The 17,174-nt window shown below is 38.8% G+C and overlaps 1 protein-coding gene and 1 pseudogene across 2 annotated transcripts in view; one reads left to right on the forward strand and one right to left on the reverse strand.

Annotated features, from left to right (window-relative positions):
• RPS6KC1 (ribosomal protein S6 kinase C1) overlaps nt 1-17,174 on the reverse strand; it is a 134,571-nt gene that overhangs the window by 75,187 nt on the left and 42,210 nt on the right. The window lies entirely within an intron of this gene.
• On the forward strand, nt 1,875-17,000 carry LOC308534658 (large ribosomal subunit protein eL22-like; annotated as a pseudogene). The gene is made up of 3 exons: nt 1,875-1,880; nt 6,696-7,178; nt 16,946-17,000. The product of its transcript is annotated as a large ribosomal subunit protein eL22-like (transcript).

Genomic DNA, 17,174 nt, shown 5'->3' on the forward strand with positions numbered 1-17,174 from the left:
CCAGGCAAGGGCATGCACCTAGGTTGCAGGCTCCATCCCCGGCCTGTCAGGGCACATGCAGGAGACAACCAATCGATGTCTCTCTCACATCGATGTTTCTCTCGCTGTCTCTCCCGCTCCTGTCCACTCTCTCTGAAAATCAATTGAAAAATATCCTCGGGTGAGGATTAACAAAAAAAATAAAACAAAGGCCTCTGCTCATTTACTCACAAAAAAAAAACAACAAAGAGGCATTCTTACTCATAGAACTAATGAAAATCAGCTGCACAAACTAGAATAAAAAGTCGTCTTTCCAATTCTGTTTGAACACAGCTAATGCCTCATCACTGGTTCAACAAAATAAAATCAATGCTGGAGGAACTGGCCACATTAGAGCTCTTCAGTGACAGTATATCAACATCTGTATGTCATGGCAAATTTTAAGGAATCTTTAAAAGTATTTTAACTGCACTTGATTTTAATCTCCACATAAGACTCTATTCAGTCACATCTTATGTTCTTATCTCAAGTTCTACCCCACAAACCCTCTCTAATAAGGCCCTGTGCCACTGTACTCTTGGTCAAGCACACGTAGCTCCATTCAGATTTATCACATTAGAAAGAACATCCAAATCAACCTAAGTCTGTTGGAGCGTTGTTTGTCGGCACTTCCCTTTCATATTTTTTTTTTTTACAACTTTAGTCAGATGAAAGAATATGCGTATTTGAGATGGCCTTGGTGGTTATATTTTTTAAGTGCTGATTTATTGTAGTTACTGGTATTTTGTTCTTTTCAGGTATAGCCTACCTTTCTGGCTTATGCTAAGTGTTTCGACAACAAAAGGAAACCTTGAGAGAACAGTGATTTATTGTCCTACACGTCTACAACTCTGGAGGCACGAGCCTCTCTGTGTACAGCACAAGCCCGGTGAGCCAGGGAGTCTGCTCCATTTGCATTTAACCAACCCCCCATAAATGTTTTCACAAAACCAAGTTACGTGACCCCCACAAGTCAAAAGAATCACCGAAGAATAGTAAAAGCCAAAGTCATAATAAAATTCATAACCACGCATTACCTCAATTATGACTGTTTTCTACCACCAATAATACTAAATGAACACGGACACATCATTAGGTCATAGAGTACTAAATGCCCACAGAGACAGCCTTCTCTTAGATGCAACAATTTCTTTCTGCTCCCTAACCTTTTTTCCTTTGTTTTGCAATTTTAAACGGGAGTACCCAAACAATTAATCAATCTCTTCAAAACAACACTGTGTGGCCAGTCTCTTTATGACAAACTCTTGTCGGTAAATAAATAAATAAATAAACCCCTAAGAGTCCTTTATGTTCTAATCCAGCGGTTCTCAACCTGTGGGACGTGACCCTTTTGGTGATCGAACGACCCTTTCACAGGGGTCGCCTAAGACCATCCTGCATATCAGATATTTACATTACGGTTCATAACAGTAGCAAAATTACAGTTATGAAGTAGCAACGAAAGTAATTTTATGGTTGGGGGTCACAACATGAGGAACTGTTTTAAAGGGCCAGAAGGTTGAGAACCACTGAATCAAATGGCTTCTAAAAGATTAAGATAAAAAGATTTTTTTAATATTTTTTTAATTGATTTCAGAGAGGAAGAAAGAAGGAGGGAGGGAGAGAGAAATATCCATGATGAGAGAGAATCATGGATTGGCTGCCTCCTGCACGCCCCCCACCGGGGAAGGAGACTGCAATCCGGGCACGTGTCCTTGACTGGAATCGAACCCAGGACCCCTCAGTCCTCAGGCCGATGGTATATCCACTGAGCCAAACCAGCAAGGGCAAGATAAAAAGATTTTTAAGACTCTGGCCAGGTAGCTCAGTTGGTTAGAGGGTCATCCTGATACACCATGGCTGTAGGTTCAATCACCAGTTAGGGCACATACAAGAATCAACCAATGAATGCCTAAATAAGGTGAACAACAAGTCAAAATTTACCTCTCTTTCTCTTTCTCTTTCCCTCTCTCTCTCTCTATCTCTCTCTCTCTCAAATAAATAAATAAATATTTTTAAAAGCTAGAGATATAATGAAGGAAAAGGAATAAAGAATTAAAAACAGGGAACTAAAATTTTACCTTATGATATAAAATAAAAAGTAACACCTCCACAAACAATAATTTTTTTATCTGCCACACAAGTAAATATGAAAAGCCTCTAACCCCCACCAAGACTTGTGCTCATTCTTTCACTGGCTATGAGAGAGACATCTTTAAAAAAATAAAATATAAATATATACATATATATACATATATATACATGTGTATATATATGTATGAATATATTAATTACTTTTTAGAGATAGAGGAAAGGAGAGAAAGAGATAGAAACATCAATCAGCTGCCTCCTACATGCCCCCTACTGGGGATCAAGCCCACAATCCCGGCATGTGCTCTGACCAGAAATATAATTGGTAACCTCTTGCTGCATGGGACACATTCAACCACTGAGCAACATCAGCTGGGCAAGAGAACCATCTTAAGACAAGTAGTAGCAAATCTGTGGAAGACTCTAAAGTCCAACAACTGTTTTCCTCGATGTTGTGTACTGAATCATATATTTTTCCTTTGAGAGGATATAAAGTGACCAACAGAATTACTAAGCAGTTAATCTTCTCAATACTAAAATTTTCATATATTCTTCTAATGCAGCTCCACCTTAAACATTAAATTGACTTAGTGAATACCAGAATTAGAAGACTCCACCCATCCCATCTTCCTTTGTGTCTGCATTTAAACAATTCAAAGAATGTGTCAAGCAATACTCTCAGAGGAGCCCATTTCTGAATAACAAAGGAAATCCTCCCCAGCAGTTGGCTTTCTTTAAGTCAGCCAGCAAAGGGAAGTTTTCATACCACTTATTCCTACCCCTTTTCAGAGAGATGCCTCAGTTACTGAGCATAATGTTCCAGACATATAGTCATCTCAATGTTTAGTAATTTCAATGCTGTCATAGAACATTACATATAGAAGAGGTTCAATAAAATTTTATTGAAAAAATTAATGGAAAACTAAATGAATGATTTTGCACCAATATTACATGGTCAGATAACAATACCTTCATATCTAGAGATGTGCCAATTATCTCTTTCTCTAACTTAAACAATAGTTACATAAAATTAATATCAGAAAATGTGTGTAATTATTGTCTTTATCATTTGTGTAATAAGTCAAATGCATAAAAAAGGAATAGAGTGGAACAGAATATACAAGTGGCATGGTTAAACAAAAAAAAGATCTACATTTTGATTTCATTTTATGAAAAACTGTCAGAACAGTACCAATGAGGAAAATAAGCACAGATATTCTAATTAATTAAAAAGTATTGTGTAAAATAGAGTTAAGTCTATGAACTCTTTTTGTTTGATAATTACAATCTTGGGAAATGTGTTTCTTAATCGTTTGCAAAAATACAATATGACTATACAATGATCTGGTTATTTTTCAAAATAACACATTTTTTCAAAATGAAACACATTTTGAGACCACTAATAGCAACACAGTAAGTTTCTGAGGAAAAGCAGATGTTGTCAAAACTTCCTAAAAGAGAAGACGCTGAACTTCGGTGCATTTTATATACAAGACTCAATGTTTAATTATTAAGATTTAATTTAAGGTATATTATATAAAACCATGTAACTCAAGTAATTACAAGCTCTGGTGGTGTCACTCAGTTGGTTGGAGTGTCATCCCATGCATGGGAAGGTCTCTGGGCTTGAATCTCAGGGTACATACCTAGGTTTCGGGTTCGATCCCCTCGGGTGCCTCCGGGAAGCAACTAATTCATATATCTCTCTCACACTGATGTTTCTCTGTGTGTGTGTGTCTCCCTCTCAGATTAATTTTAAAAATAACAATAATAATGATTAACTTTTGCAGTGTCTAATAACTTGCTAGCACTAAAGGAGCAGTAGTCTTCCACGTAGGGAGTTTTAGTTACCTTTGGTTTATTCTAAAATGCTGAGATAACTCCATTTCCTCTGATCAGAATCAAGGTTTTTTCAGTAATCATAGAGATTAAACCAACCCTCTCATTTTAATGTTTCGAAACTGTGTTGCTAAACATAGAAAAATGTGGTGATACTGATGACAGAGCCCATCTAATAAAACACTCTTCGAGAATCCTCATCCATCTCTCTGCTTTTGCTATAGAGCAGCTGTGCCTCACACAAATTCACATGAATGAAAATATTTAAATGAGAAACCACCCACTTAGTTTATTTTCCATATGACTTTCCTGTAATTATTTTGTAAACTGTTCACACAACAATACATAAAAACATCTGCAAAAACAGGTAATTAATGTGTCAGGCCAAACTAATGCATTTTTTATGGTGTCCATGCTTCGTCAACTGTAATTATAACTCTTTTTAAGCAAATGATGATGTGTTTGTTGCAATGTGCAAGTGGTTATTTTAGATGCTCTGTTTACTGTTCATACAATCCGAATAAAAAACTCCACAGCTACTTTACCCCACACAGCAATGCTTCACCTAGCTTTTTGCAAAAGCAAGAAAGTGGTTCTCTCTTCCAAGTTATATTTTGTAGTAAACATTTTTGGCATTTAACATGAAACTCTCAACCTAAGAGTTGACACCAAAATAGTCAACAATTCAAGAAACATATGCCAGCAAGTGATTCAGCCAGACTTTCTTTCTTCAGTTGTAATCCTGCAGAAAATACAGCACATAAGTCAATCGGCTGCAGTAGGCTAAGCCTCCTGGGTATCAGAAGTTTAGAAGGCTCAAAGGTTCATTACTATTGTTAATGTATAATACCCATTCCATCTAAACCCACCAAACACATATATCTTTGACATGAGACCAATGAATGAAGAACCAAATCCTGTCCAAAATACAGTTTCATAATTCAATTTATCCTGCTTGAGTTCTAACTACATGAAATATTATAATTATGACTATTATTATACTAGAGGCCCGATGCATGAAATTCTGGCAAAAGGCTCAGCCCTCGCAGCCCCGGCTGCCATGGCCGGCCCACGCAACATCGGCCGGCCCTCGCAGCCCCTCACAGCCCCTCACAGCCCCTCACAGCCCCTCGCAGCGCCTCGCAGCCCCAATTTTGTCCGGAAGGTTGTCCGGACGGTCATTCTGCTGTTTGGTATAATTAGCATATTAGCTCTTTATTATATAGGATAATAATATTGCATATTAATAATTGTCCTCAAATGGACATTCCTAAAGGCTGGACTTTAGTTTCTTCTTTCCATGGTATCTTTTCTGAAGATTGTAATAATAAGCTTTTTAACTCAAAACATTTTATTTCAGAGTAAAACTACCTTAATTCTAGTAATATATAGAAACTTTGCTTCAGTCGCTACTTTTCTTTCTTATTCCTTTTTTAAATCCTCACCTGAGGATATGTTTCTTTGCTTTTTTATTGATTTTAGAGAGAAAGGGAGAGGGAGAGGGAGAGAGATAAACACTGATGTGGGAGAGAAACATCAATCAACTCCAGTACACAACCTTACTGGGAATCAAATCTACAACACTCCAACCGAGTCACCCAGCCAGTGCATAACACTGGATTTTTTATAAAAGGATCCAACTATATATCCTGTCTGCAGAAAACAAACTTTGATTCAAAGAAATAAATAGGTTGAAAGTAAAAGGATGGAAAAATATATCATAAAAAAGGTAATAATAAGAGAGGTGTAACAGCTATACTAATATCCATCAAAACAGATTTCAAGAAAAATAAATGTTACTACAGAAAAAACACACTTTATATTGTTAAAAAGTTAACTTAATTAAGAAGATATGTTATAAATATGCAAGTATTTAATAAGTGTTCTAAAACAAATGAAGCAAAAACTGACAGAAATAAAGGGAGGAAAAGACAACTCAACATTAGTTACAATTGTCTCAATAATTGCTAAAACAAAGACAGAAAATCAACAATGATGTAGAAGACCTGAGAAACAATACCAACCAACCTAAATTAACTGGTATCTACAGAATACTCCACTTAAAAACACCAGAATATGCCCTAGTTGGTTTGGCTCAGGGGATAGAGCCGTGGCTTGTGGACTGAAGGGTCTCAGATTCGATTCCAGTCAAGGGCACATGCCTGGGTTGCAGGCTCAATCCCCGGTGGGGGATGTGCAGGAGGCAGCTGATCAATGATTCTCTTTCATCATTGATGTTTCTATCTCTCTCTCCCTCTCCCTTCTTCTCTGAAATTCAATAAAAATATCTTTAAAAAAAAAAAAAAACACCAGAATACACATTCTCCAAGATAGATTATGTGGTAGGCCACAAAACGAGTTCCAATAAATTTAAAGAAATTTAGATATATTCACCAACTACATGAAAATTTAAACTAGAAATCAACAACAAAATAAAATTTGGGAAATTTACAAATATTTGAAAATTAAAGAAAAAATTTCTTTTTTTTTTAATATATTTTATTGATTTTGTACAGAGAGCAAGGGAGAGAGATAGATAGCTAGAAACATTGATGAGAGAGAAACATCGATCAGCTGCCTCCTGCACATCTCCTACTGGGGATGTGCCCACAACCCAGGTACATGCCCATGACCGGAATCGAACCTGGGACCTTTCAGTCCGCAGGCTGACGCTCTATCCACTGAGCCAAACCGGTTTCGGCTGAAAATTAAAGAAAAAATTTCTAAGTAACCCATGGCTCAAAAAGGAAACCACACTGGAAATTAGCAAGTATTTCAAACTTAATGAAAATGTAAACAGCCTTTCTGCCTCTGCAGCCGCACTAGCACCTGTGAAAAAGCTCGTGGCAAAGTGGGGCAAAAAAAGAAGCAGGTTGTGGATTTGACTGCACCCACCCCATAGAAGATAGAATCATGGACGCTGCCAACTTTGAGCACTTTCTTCAGGAGAGAATCAAAGTGAATGGAAAAGCTGGGAATCTCGGCAGAGGGGTTGTAACCATTGAAAGAAGCAAGAGTAAGATCACTGTAACGTCTAAGATGCCTTTTTCCAAAAGGTATTTGAAATATCTCACAAAAAAATACTACTATTTGAAGAAGAATAACCTACGTGACTGGTTGCACATAGTTGCTAACAGCAAAGAGAGTTACTAATTGCGTTACTTCCAGATAAACCAGGATGAAGAAGAGGAGGAAGATGAGGATCAAAGCTCATTTATCTGGCAAATTTTGTATGAGTTCTTGAATAAAACCTGGGAACCAAATTGGTGGTTTTCCTTGTATCTCTACAGCAGGGGTCCTCAAACTTTTTAAACAGGGGGCCAGTTCACTGTCCCTCAGACCATTGGAGTGCCAGACTATAGTTTAAAAAAAAACTATGAACAAATTCCTATGCACACAGGGGCGGCAAAAACACCCTGCGGGCCGGATAAATGTTTTCGGCGGGCCGCAGTTTGAGGACCCTTGCTCTACAGTATGGATTGAACAGAAAATTGAAACGTAGTAACAGGGCTTCACTTGGGGCACCACTCACTTTGTCTGGAAATTAGATGTTGGAGTCCTACCTTGGCTCCAATTCAGCATTTGCTGCTCCTTGGGTTGCCTTGAACATGTTGAGGCTTGGCAATTTCATTTGCCGTGAAAGCTCTAGCATTTTCTATTTCTATGCAAATTTCCCAAAGCAGAACTGTTTGCATGTTTCCCCTCACGGAAGGCAGGGTTTCTTCCACATTTAACTGAAGCATCAGTTTTTCTGGCTCTCCCCTGTCATGGTGAGATCTATGTAGTAAGTTTATGACTCGGGTTTGTACATTTTACTTGTTTGTTGCATTGATGTTGCCCTGTAGTCATTCTTTGGTTGTACAATATTAACCCTGGGCTGAAATTAGCATATACTTTAAAAAGAAACAACTGCTCCCAGATTTTAAAACTTGTAATAAAATGGAAACATTGGTTTTTTATGCCCTTTTGAACTCTTGTAATTGAGTTTTGATCACATTTTATATTAAAGTGGCTAACATGTGGGGGGGGAAGAAAATGTAAACAACCTATCAAAATTTATAGGCTGTAACGAAAGCAGTGTTTAGAAGAACATTATATCTTTAAATACCTATGCTGAAAAGATCTCAAATCAATAACCTAAGTTTTTACCTCTTAAGATACAGATCTAAAAAAATGAAGAGCAAACTATGAATAAAGAAAGAGGGGAAGAAGCAGAAACCAGTTAAATAGGAAATAAATATGTGTGTGTGTGTATCCTATCTAATAAAAGAGAAACATGGTAATTAGTGTACGACCGCTAACCTTCCCATTGGCTAATCAGGGTGATATACAAATTAACTGCCAGCCAAGATGGCAGCCGGCAGCCAGGCAGCTTAAAGCGAACATAAGGCTTGCTTGCTTCAGTGACGGAGGACTCCAACGTTCCCCCCCTGCCGCTGCCGGCCTCTGCGCTGCAACTCTAAGCAACTATGTTACAAATATAGAAGCTAAACAAAACCCCAGAAACCTGCTTTAGTCGCTGGGCTTCAGCCAGCAGGATCGCAACATTGTTTCAAATACAGAAGGTAAACAAAGCCAGAAGCCTGCTTTCAGCAGCGGAGGCCTAAGAGCTGGGGCCTCAGAGCTAAAGCTGGCCCAGAATAAAAAAAGAAAAAGAAAAAAAGGAGTGGTTGGGGGCTTCAGTCACCTGCCAGCCTCAAAACAGCCCTCAGCCCCTCACCCAGACTGGCCAGGCACCCCAGTGGGGACCCCCACCCTGAAGGGTGTGTGACCAGCTGCAAACAGCCATCATCCCCTTACCCAGGCTGGCCAGGCACCCCAGTGGGGACCCCCCACCCTGATCCAGGACACCCTTCAGGGCAAACCAGCCGGCCCCCAACCGTGCACCACCCCTCTATCCTATATAGTAAAAGGGTAATATGCCTCCCAGCACTGGGATCAGCGGAGCCGCAAGGCCTCCCAGCACCGCGATCAGAGTGACAGGGGGCGGGGCCACAACCTCCCTATCCACCCTGCTCTGTCCATGACAGGGGAAGGCGCCCCAACCCCCTGATGAGCCCTGCTCTGTGCCTGATAGCGGGGAGCTCCCCAACCCCGATTGCCCTGCGGCTGTGTGTGTGACAGGGTGCGGCGCCCCAACCGTTCCCCCCTACCCCCCGGGCCCTGTTCTGTGTGTGACGGGGTAGAGCCATAACCTCCCCATCGGCCCTGCCCTGAGTTTGACAGTGGCGGCGCCCCAACCCCCTGATCGGCCCTGCTCTGTGGGTGATAGAGGGTGACGCCCCAACCGCCCCCCACGGGCCCTGCTGCGTGTGTGACGGGGTAGAGCCATAACCTCCCCGTCAGCCCTGCCCTGAGTGTGACAGGGTGCGGCACCCCAACCCCCTGATCCGCCCTGCTCTGTGTGTGACAGGGTGCGGTGCCCCAACTCCCCTATTGGCCCTACTCTGTGAGTGACAGAGGGGAGCTCCCCAACCCCCTGATCAGCCCTGCTCTGTGCGTGACAGGGGGCAGCGCCCCAACCCCGATTGGCCCTGCTCTGTGCGTGACGGGGTGGCGCCGCAACCTGCCCATCGACCCTGCCTTGAGTGTGACAGGGGGCGGCGCCCCAACTCCCCAATCAGCCCTGCTCTGAGCCCGACCAGGGGCTGCACCTAGGGATTGGGCCTGCCCTCTGCCACCTGGGAGCAGGCCTAACCCAGCAGGTCATTATCTCCCGAGGGGTCCCAGACTGCGAGAGGGCACAGGCCAGGCTGAGGGACTCTCCCCCCACCCCCAATGCACAAATTTTTGTGCACCGGGCCTCTAGTATATATGTATGTGTATATATCAAAGTTTTTTTAAAAAGATCAATAAAGGTCAATATTTTTAAAGTTACACATTCTCATTTCTGAAATTCAGCAATTAAAAAAAAGTGACTTGTTTCCCTTTGTGAAACACAAACTCACCACTATCTTTCTCATATATTCATCCATTCTAAAGCAAACAAGTTGATCCTTTGGGTTTCCTACTATTTGAGTAATTCATTCAAAGAAATAAGCCAAAACTGCTTTTTGCTTTTTCCAATATATTTTGATTCATTTCAGAGAGGAAGGGAGAGGGGGAGAGAGATAGAAAGCATCAATGATGAGAGGGAATCACCGGTCGGCTGCCTCCTGCACGCCCCCTACTGGGGATTGAGCCTGCAACCCGGGCATGTGCCCTTAGCCGGAATCAAACCCAAGACCCTACAGTCCACAGGCCGATGCTCTATCCACTGAGCCAAACCTGCTAGGGCCCAAAACTGCTTTTAAAAGCACTTCGGTATATGTTATTATGCGTGTACAGGAACTAACCACATTTATAGGGTCTGGACATGTTCTAGAACCAACCCTACAATTCTCAGCTAGTCTAAGTGGGAAGAGGAAGAATAGTCAAGACCCAGTAAGTGACCCAGATTGATGTAGTACCTCAGCACATTAGGTCAGTTTTTGAAATATGTCTGGACATCCCTGAGTGTCTAGCACACATGTAACTAGGGATGGCATAAACTATAAAAACATAGCTTGGTATTGCTTATTATAGCATTTACCAGGATGAAAACTGCAGAAGATTGTTTGTATCTCTTAGCTGAGGCGTAGTACTAGGAACAGTTTACTGGACAAAAATATCAACAAGACTGTCAAAAACAATTACATAACACCCAGGAACTCTTTTTCATTTTGAGAGACATAATGTATGCAGGAGGTAGAAAGGGTAGAGGAGCCCTAGCTGGTTTGGCTCAGTGGATAGAACGTCGGCCTAAGGACTGAAGGGTCCTAGGTTCGATTCCGCTCAAGGGCACATGCCTGGGTTGTGGCCCGATCCCCAGTAGGGGGTGTGCAGGAGGCAGCCAATCAATGATTCTCTCTCATCACTGATGTTTCTATCTCTCTCTCTCTCTCCCTTCCTCTCTGAAACCAATAAAAATATATTTAAAAAACAATAAGAAAGGGTAGGGGAAGGAAAGGGAGAAGAACAAAGGAGAGGATCTCATTTTGAAGGGCCATCACTCAATTTTATTTTATATTTTTACAAAAGAAATATTTTATATTCACTATTACAGCACCTGGTATATCTAAGCAATAAAAACTTTTTGAATGGTCAACTGGACGGATAGATGGTTGAATGAGCAAACAAACAAGTGGGTAGAAAGAAAAAGAATGATTATTCAAAATAAAATTTAAAATATTAGATACTAGAAGACTTGTTGTTTCTCCATTTTAAAATGAACACTAATCTAATTAGGGGACAAATGTGTGGGAAGTAGCATGGCATAATGGAAAGAAGACAAGATTTGAACTCAGAAAGACTTAGACTTAAATACTGGCTGAAACTCTTACTGGCTTGTGTCATTGAGCAAATTGCTTACTTTCCTTAAGTCTTAGTTTTCTCCACCTGTAAAATGAGGATTACAGTAGCTACCTTATAAACATAGTAAACCGGCAACTTTCACACCTAGAACAAACAAAACCAGATCTCAAATCAACTCTATCCTTCACAATGTAGCCCACAGATGGATGTTACTAACAATGCTCACCATCTGGTAGCTTCCTGTTTTAAATAATTATTCTTGCTAACTAGGTGCCAAGCTTTCAAAATCGTTATATTAAATGTTTGAACCGTCTAAATTTTGGTGTCCTAAGACAAAGTCCAGCATGATCAGCCATAGTTCAGCTTACAGGCTTGTTCTGAGGATTAAAAATAATATTAGGAAAACCCCCTTGTACAGTAACAGGCATGTAATAAATAATAAATTATTGTCAAACATTTCATTAATAGCTTTATGGCATCCTTTTGCCACTCTACATTATCACAATTATTCCAGTAACTCCACACTGAGAATACAGATCAATCACACCAGCCACTTACAGAAATATACAAACAAGGCAGAAGTGAAAAGACATGCACTGAAATATGCTCTTCAAAGATTCAAGTTGATTTCTTCAATCTGAACTTCTGGATTTTCTCTCTTAAATCCATGAAGACCTGAGGACTTAAAACCTTAATTTTAAGCGCCATTTCTAGACTGACTGAATAAGAAAAGTGTCAGATTCAAAAGGAGAATTCAAAGTTACCACTATCAGGGTATGCTTTTTCTCTGCTGGATGGCCAAACAGACTGTTGCTATTGTATTTTGCATCTAGTCGCAGCTGTGTAAACACGAGTTAAGTATAAAAAACATCATGCCCTCTTAATCAGAAATACAACAACCCAAATAAACTCCTTTCGGATGAATAGTTTAGTTAGGATGAGTAATTTGTAGAGTAACATTTGCCACCTGTATAAAAAGCACTCCTACTTAGCTCTTGAAGATATCTTTCTCTGAATTATCAGATACCCAGAAATACTGACTTTATTATAAAGTATGGCAATCCAAACCAAGGTCACAGATTACAAACTTATAGCAAGAGTTAAATTAAAATGGCTCATAGGTATTACTGGTTAGGGTGATGTTTCAATAACAGTTCTGCCACATTAAAGCAAACATTCCCCAAGGAAACATCTCTTCTGCTCATAAATGTCAAGTCAGCTTCATTTCCCCCAATTCAAAGAATAATATCCATTATACTCAACATCACACTCAGTGGTGATAAGTTGAAAGCTTTTCCTCTAAAATCAGGAACAAGACAAGTATTCCCACTTTTGCCATTTTATTTAACATAGTACTGGGAAGTCCTAGCCAGAGCAATTAGGCAAGAAAAAGAAATACGGTAAAAGGCATCCAAGTCAGAAAGGAAGAAATAAAACTGTCTCTATTTGCAGATGACATATTACAAATACATATAGATAATGCTAGACTCTACCAAAAAAACTGTTAGAACTAATAAACAAATTCAGTACAGTTTTGGGATACAAAATCAATATACAAAAATCAATTTTGTTTCTATACACTAATAACAAACTATCAGCAAGAGAAAGTTTAAAAATAATCCCATTTACAATTACACCCAAAGAATAAAATACCTGGGAGTAAATTTAACCAAAGAGGTGAAAGATCAGTACCCTGAAAACTACAAATCATGAGTGGAATACACTGAGACAAAAATAAATGGAAAGATATTCCATGCTCATGAATTAGAATCATTAATATTGTTTAATATGTGCATACTACCCAAAGCAACATACAGATTCAAAGCAATCCCTATCAAAATTCCAATGGCATTTTTTTCAGAAAAGTAGAAAAAACAATCCTAAAATGTGTATGGAACAACAAAAGACCCCAAAACAATCTTGAGAAAGAACAACAAAGCTTGGAGGTATCACATTTCCTGATTTCAAACTCTGTTACAAAACTATGATAATGACATAAAACCAGACACACAGGTCAATGGAACAAAACAGAAAGCTCAGAAATAAACCCCCACCTATGGTTAATTAATTTATGACAAAGAAGCCAAGAATATACACTAGAGAAAGGACAGCCTCTTTATTAAACAGGGCTGGGGAAAACGAACAGCCACATGCAAAAGGATGACACGAGATCCATACCTTATTACCATAGAAAAAAATCAACTCAAAATGGATTAAAGATTTGAACATAAGACCTGAGAAGAAAACATAAGGGAAGGGAGTAAGCTGCTTGGCATCAGCCTTGGCAATGATTTTTTGAATTTGACACCTAAAGCAAAAGCAACAAAAGCAAAAGTGAGTGAGACAATATCAAACTAAAAAGCTCTACCCAGCAAAGGACACCATCAAATGAAAAGGCAACCTACCAAATGAGAGACAACATTTGCAAGTCATATATCTGATAAGAGGTTAATGTCCAAAATATATAAAGAACACACGCAACTTGCCCTAATCGGTTTGGCTCAGGGGATAGAGCATTGGCCTGCGGACTAAAGGGTCCCAGGTTTGGTTCCGGTCAAGGGCATGTACCTTGGTTGTGGGCACATCCCCAGTAGGAGGTGTGCAGGAGGCAGCTGATCAATGTTTCTCTCTCATTGATGTTTCTAACTCTCTATCCTTCTCCCATCCTCTCTGTAAAAAATCAATAAAATATATATTTCAAAAAAGAACACACACAACTTAATAGCACAACAACAAACAATCCAATTTAAAAAATGGGCAGAGGAACAGAAAAGACATTTTCCCAAAGAAGACAAAGATGAAAAAGGACTTAACATCACTAATCATCAGGGAAATCCAAATCAAAACCACAATGAGATATCGCATCATACCTGTTAGAATGGCTATCGAAAAAAGACAATAGGTAGCAAGTATTTGAGAGGATGTGGAGAAAAGGGAACTCTTGTATACTCTTGGTGAGATTGTTAATTAGTGCAGCCACTATGAAAAACAGTATCGCAGAGCCTCAGAAAATTAAAATAGAACTACCATATAGTACAATCCAGCAATTGCACTTCTAAGTATACAACCAAAGGAAATAAAATCTCTACCTTGAAGAGGTATTTTCACTCCCATGTTTATTGCAGCATTTACAACAGCCAAGGAAACAACCCATATATCCACCAACAGATGAATGCATAAAGAAAACATATGTATACATACACACACACAATGGAATATTATTCAACCATAAATATGAAGGAAATTCTGCCATTTGCAACAGTGTAAGTAGAACTTAGGGGCATTATGCTAAGTGAAATATGAAGCAAGTCAGACAAATGCTATCTGATCTTTTATATGTGGGATCTAAAAAGAACTAAACTCATAGAAACAGAGAACATATTGGTGGTTGTGAGGCAGGGAGTGGAGGGTAGGTGAAATGGGTGAAAGTGGTCAAAAGTTACAAACTTTGATTATAAGATAAATAAGTCCTGGAGATGTAATGTAAAACATGGTGACTATAGTTAACAATACTGTATTGTATATCAAAGTTGCTAAGAAAGTAGATCTTAAAAGTTCTCACCACAAGAAAAAATGTATAACTATGTGAAGTGATAGGTGTTAACTAAAATTAGCTGGCAGTGTTTGCACAATATATACATATATCAAATCATTATGTTGTATATCTTTAATTAGATATTATATGTCAATCATGTCGATTAAACTGGGGGAAAAGTTTTTTTAAATAATGTCCATGTGTCTGTTAGGAGGAGACTGATACTTTTAAATATAATCCCCTGGCCCAGTGGCTCAGCTGGTTGAAGCATCGTCCTATATACCAAAAGGCTGCTAGTTAGATTCCTGGTCAGGACACATACCAGGTTGAAGGTTCGATCCCCAGTCACGGCACATATGGGAGGCAACCAATCAATGTTTCTCTCACTAATCAATATTTCTCTCTCTTTCTTCCTTCCTCTCTCTCTAAAATCAATAAACATTTATCCTCAGATGAGGATTAAAAAACATTTTTAAAATAAATATAATCCATGAACCAGAAGTACTGCTCTTACATTACATTTGACACACAATTAAATGTGTAACCATGAGGACTGAAACAGAGGTTATTTTACACAGTGGTTAAAAATTAGAATTCTGTGATTATAGTTCTACAGTCTGTATGAACAAAAATTGATCACATTATGAATAAACAATGTAAGTCTATAAGCAATTAGTTTATTATAACTTTTTGGATTTGATGGCACATTAACAACAAAAAACAATCCAGGGCAGTAATGGCTATTGTGGTTTCAGAAAGGTGTATGTTAAATAGGAAAAATGTTTAAATAATAGCAATCCTTAAGATAGAGGTCTAGTTCTAGTGGAAAAATAATTCACCACCATAATTACAAAGTAACTAATTAAATGATGTAGTTTTTATTTGCTGATATGCATTTATAATTCTTATTTTGAAGCAAAGATTTTTATTTTTCTGGTGCCATCAAGTGGTAACATTATGAAGTGTTCTAGAGTTAAATGCAAATAACTTTTAGACAAAAGAATCACACTGATGTATTTTATCTATGTCAATTAGACACTAGTGATGTTTTATCACAAAAATTATCCAAAAAGAAGAGAAAAATATCAGAGCCAATTATTTGCAACTCATCCCTATTTTAAACCCCCAACCCAAAATAACAGTTAAGACAAAGAAATATGAGTAGATCTTTAAGACCAGAATGCTCCACTAGCAAAAAAACAAAACAAAAAACACTCCAACAGATAATGAAACTATTAGAAAACCAAGTTTGTATTAAAATGACATATATTATCAGTCAAACCAAGAGAAATGCTCCTTCCTGAAACTCCATTAACATGGCTGTAAAATAATTATTTTTAAGGCAAAATCCTACAAGGACAAAGAGACTGAGAGAAAAGATAGCAGCAACACAATTTTAGAAGCCAGCAAGGAGATGGGTGAGTGGTTACAGACTTGGGGAAACTCCAGAAAGCTGCCCGACTGACATGGCACTAAATCTCTCCCAAAGTTCGGGAGCTGGTGGCTCTAAGTAGCTGTGGACGGGAGAGTGAAGAATAAAAACAAGAAACTTAGTCAAAATCAGTTAAAAAGCAGTTAGGATACCACTACACACGTTTCCTCTTCCACTCCATGCAGCCAAGCATTCATCTTTACACCACATTAAAAGAATGAAGGTTATACTCTAGGAAGAGTACAGCAGAATGCTTCTGGACTACAGGACACAGGCACAGTGAGGGCAGGGGAAGTGTTAGTAATACAGGAGATGGTAGTAATCTGAATGGTACTAACAAGTCAAAGATCACACACAAAAAATAGTGAAGATGGTAATTTTCTGGAAAGAAAACCACTGGAAGAAGGTCTCATCAACCTTAGATTATTGTGTCCAGGAAGTCATGTAACTAACTGCAGCATGCTTCACTCTGGTTCTATAAGGAAAATGCAAATAATTAAACAAAAACTGATGCTTAAAAAAAAAAAAAAGGTAACTTCTACTTATAGACATTCAACAACATTCAACTCTACATGCCCTGAATCACTCTCATGCATTAGCTGAGAATTTACTGCAACTAACGAAGAACAAAATAGTAGGCAAATCCAAGGACCTTTTACACTCTTAGTTTAAAAGCCCATTTCATCTCCTCTCTTCAGGCCATTGAGAGTAGGTGCACTAAAGAATCGCTGTGAACACTCCTACGAGAGGTGAAGGCTAGTGACCATTGGCCATATCAGAGAAAACACACATTATTATTCATAATAGAGACTCAGAGACTTATTTTTTCAATCCTATTTTGTTGCTTAATTTATCAAAGCAGAGAGTTAAGTGTATCTGATACTGTCATGTAACCAGGAGATATCCATATTTAGGCCATTTAATCTT

The sequence above is a fragment of the Myotis nattereri genome (assembly GCF_964212035.1).
Source record: "Myotis nattereri genome assembly, chromosome: 18".
NCBI lineage: Eukaryota > Metazoa > Chordata > Mammalia > Chiroptera > Vespertilionidae > Myotis > Myotis nattereri.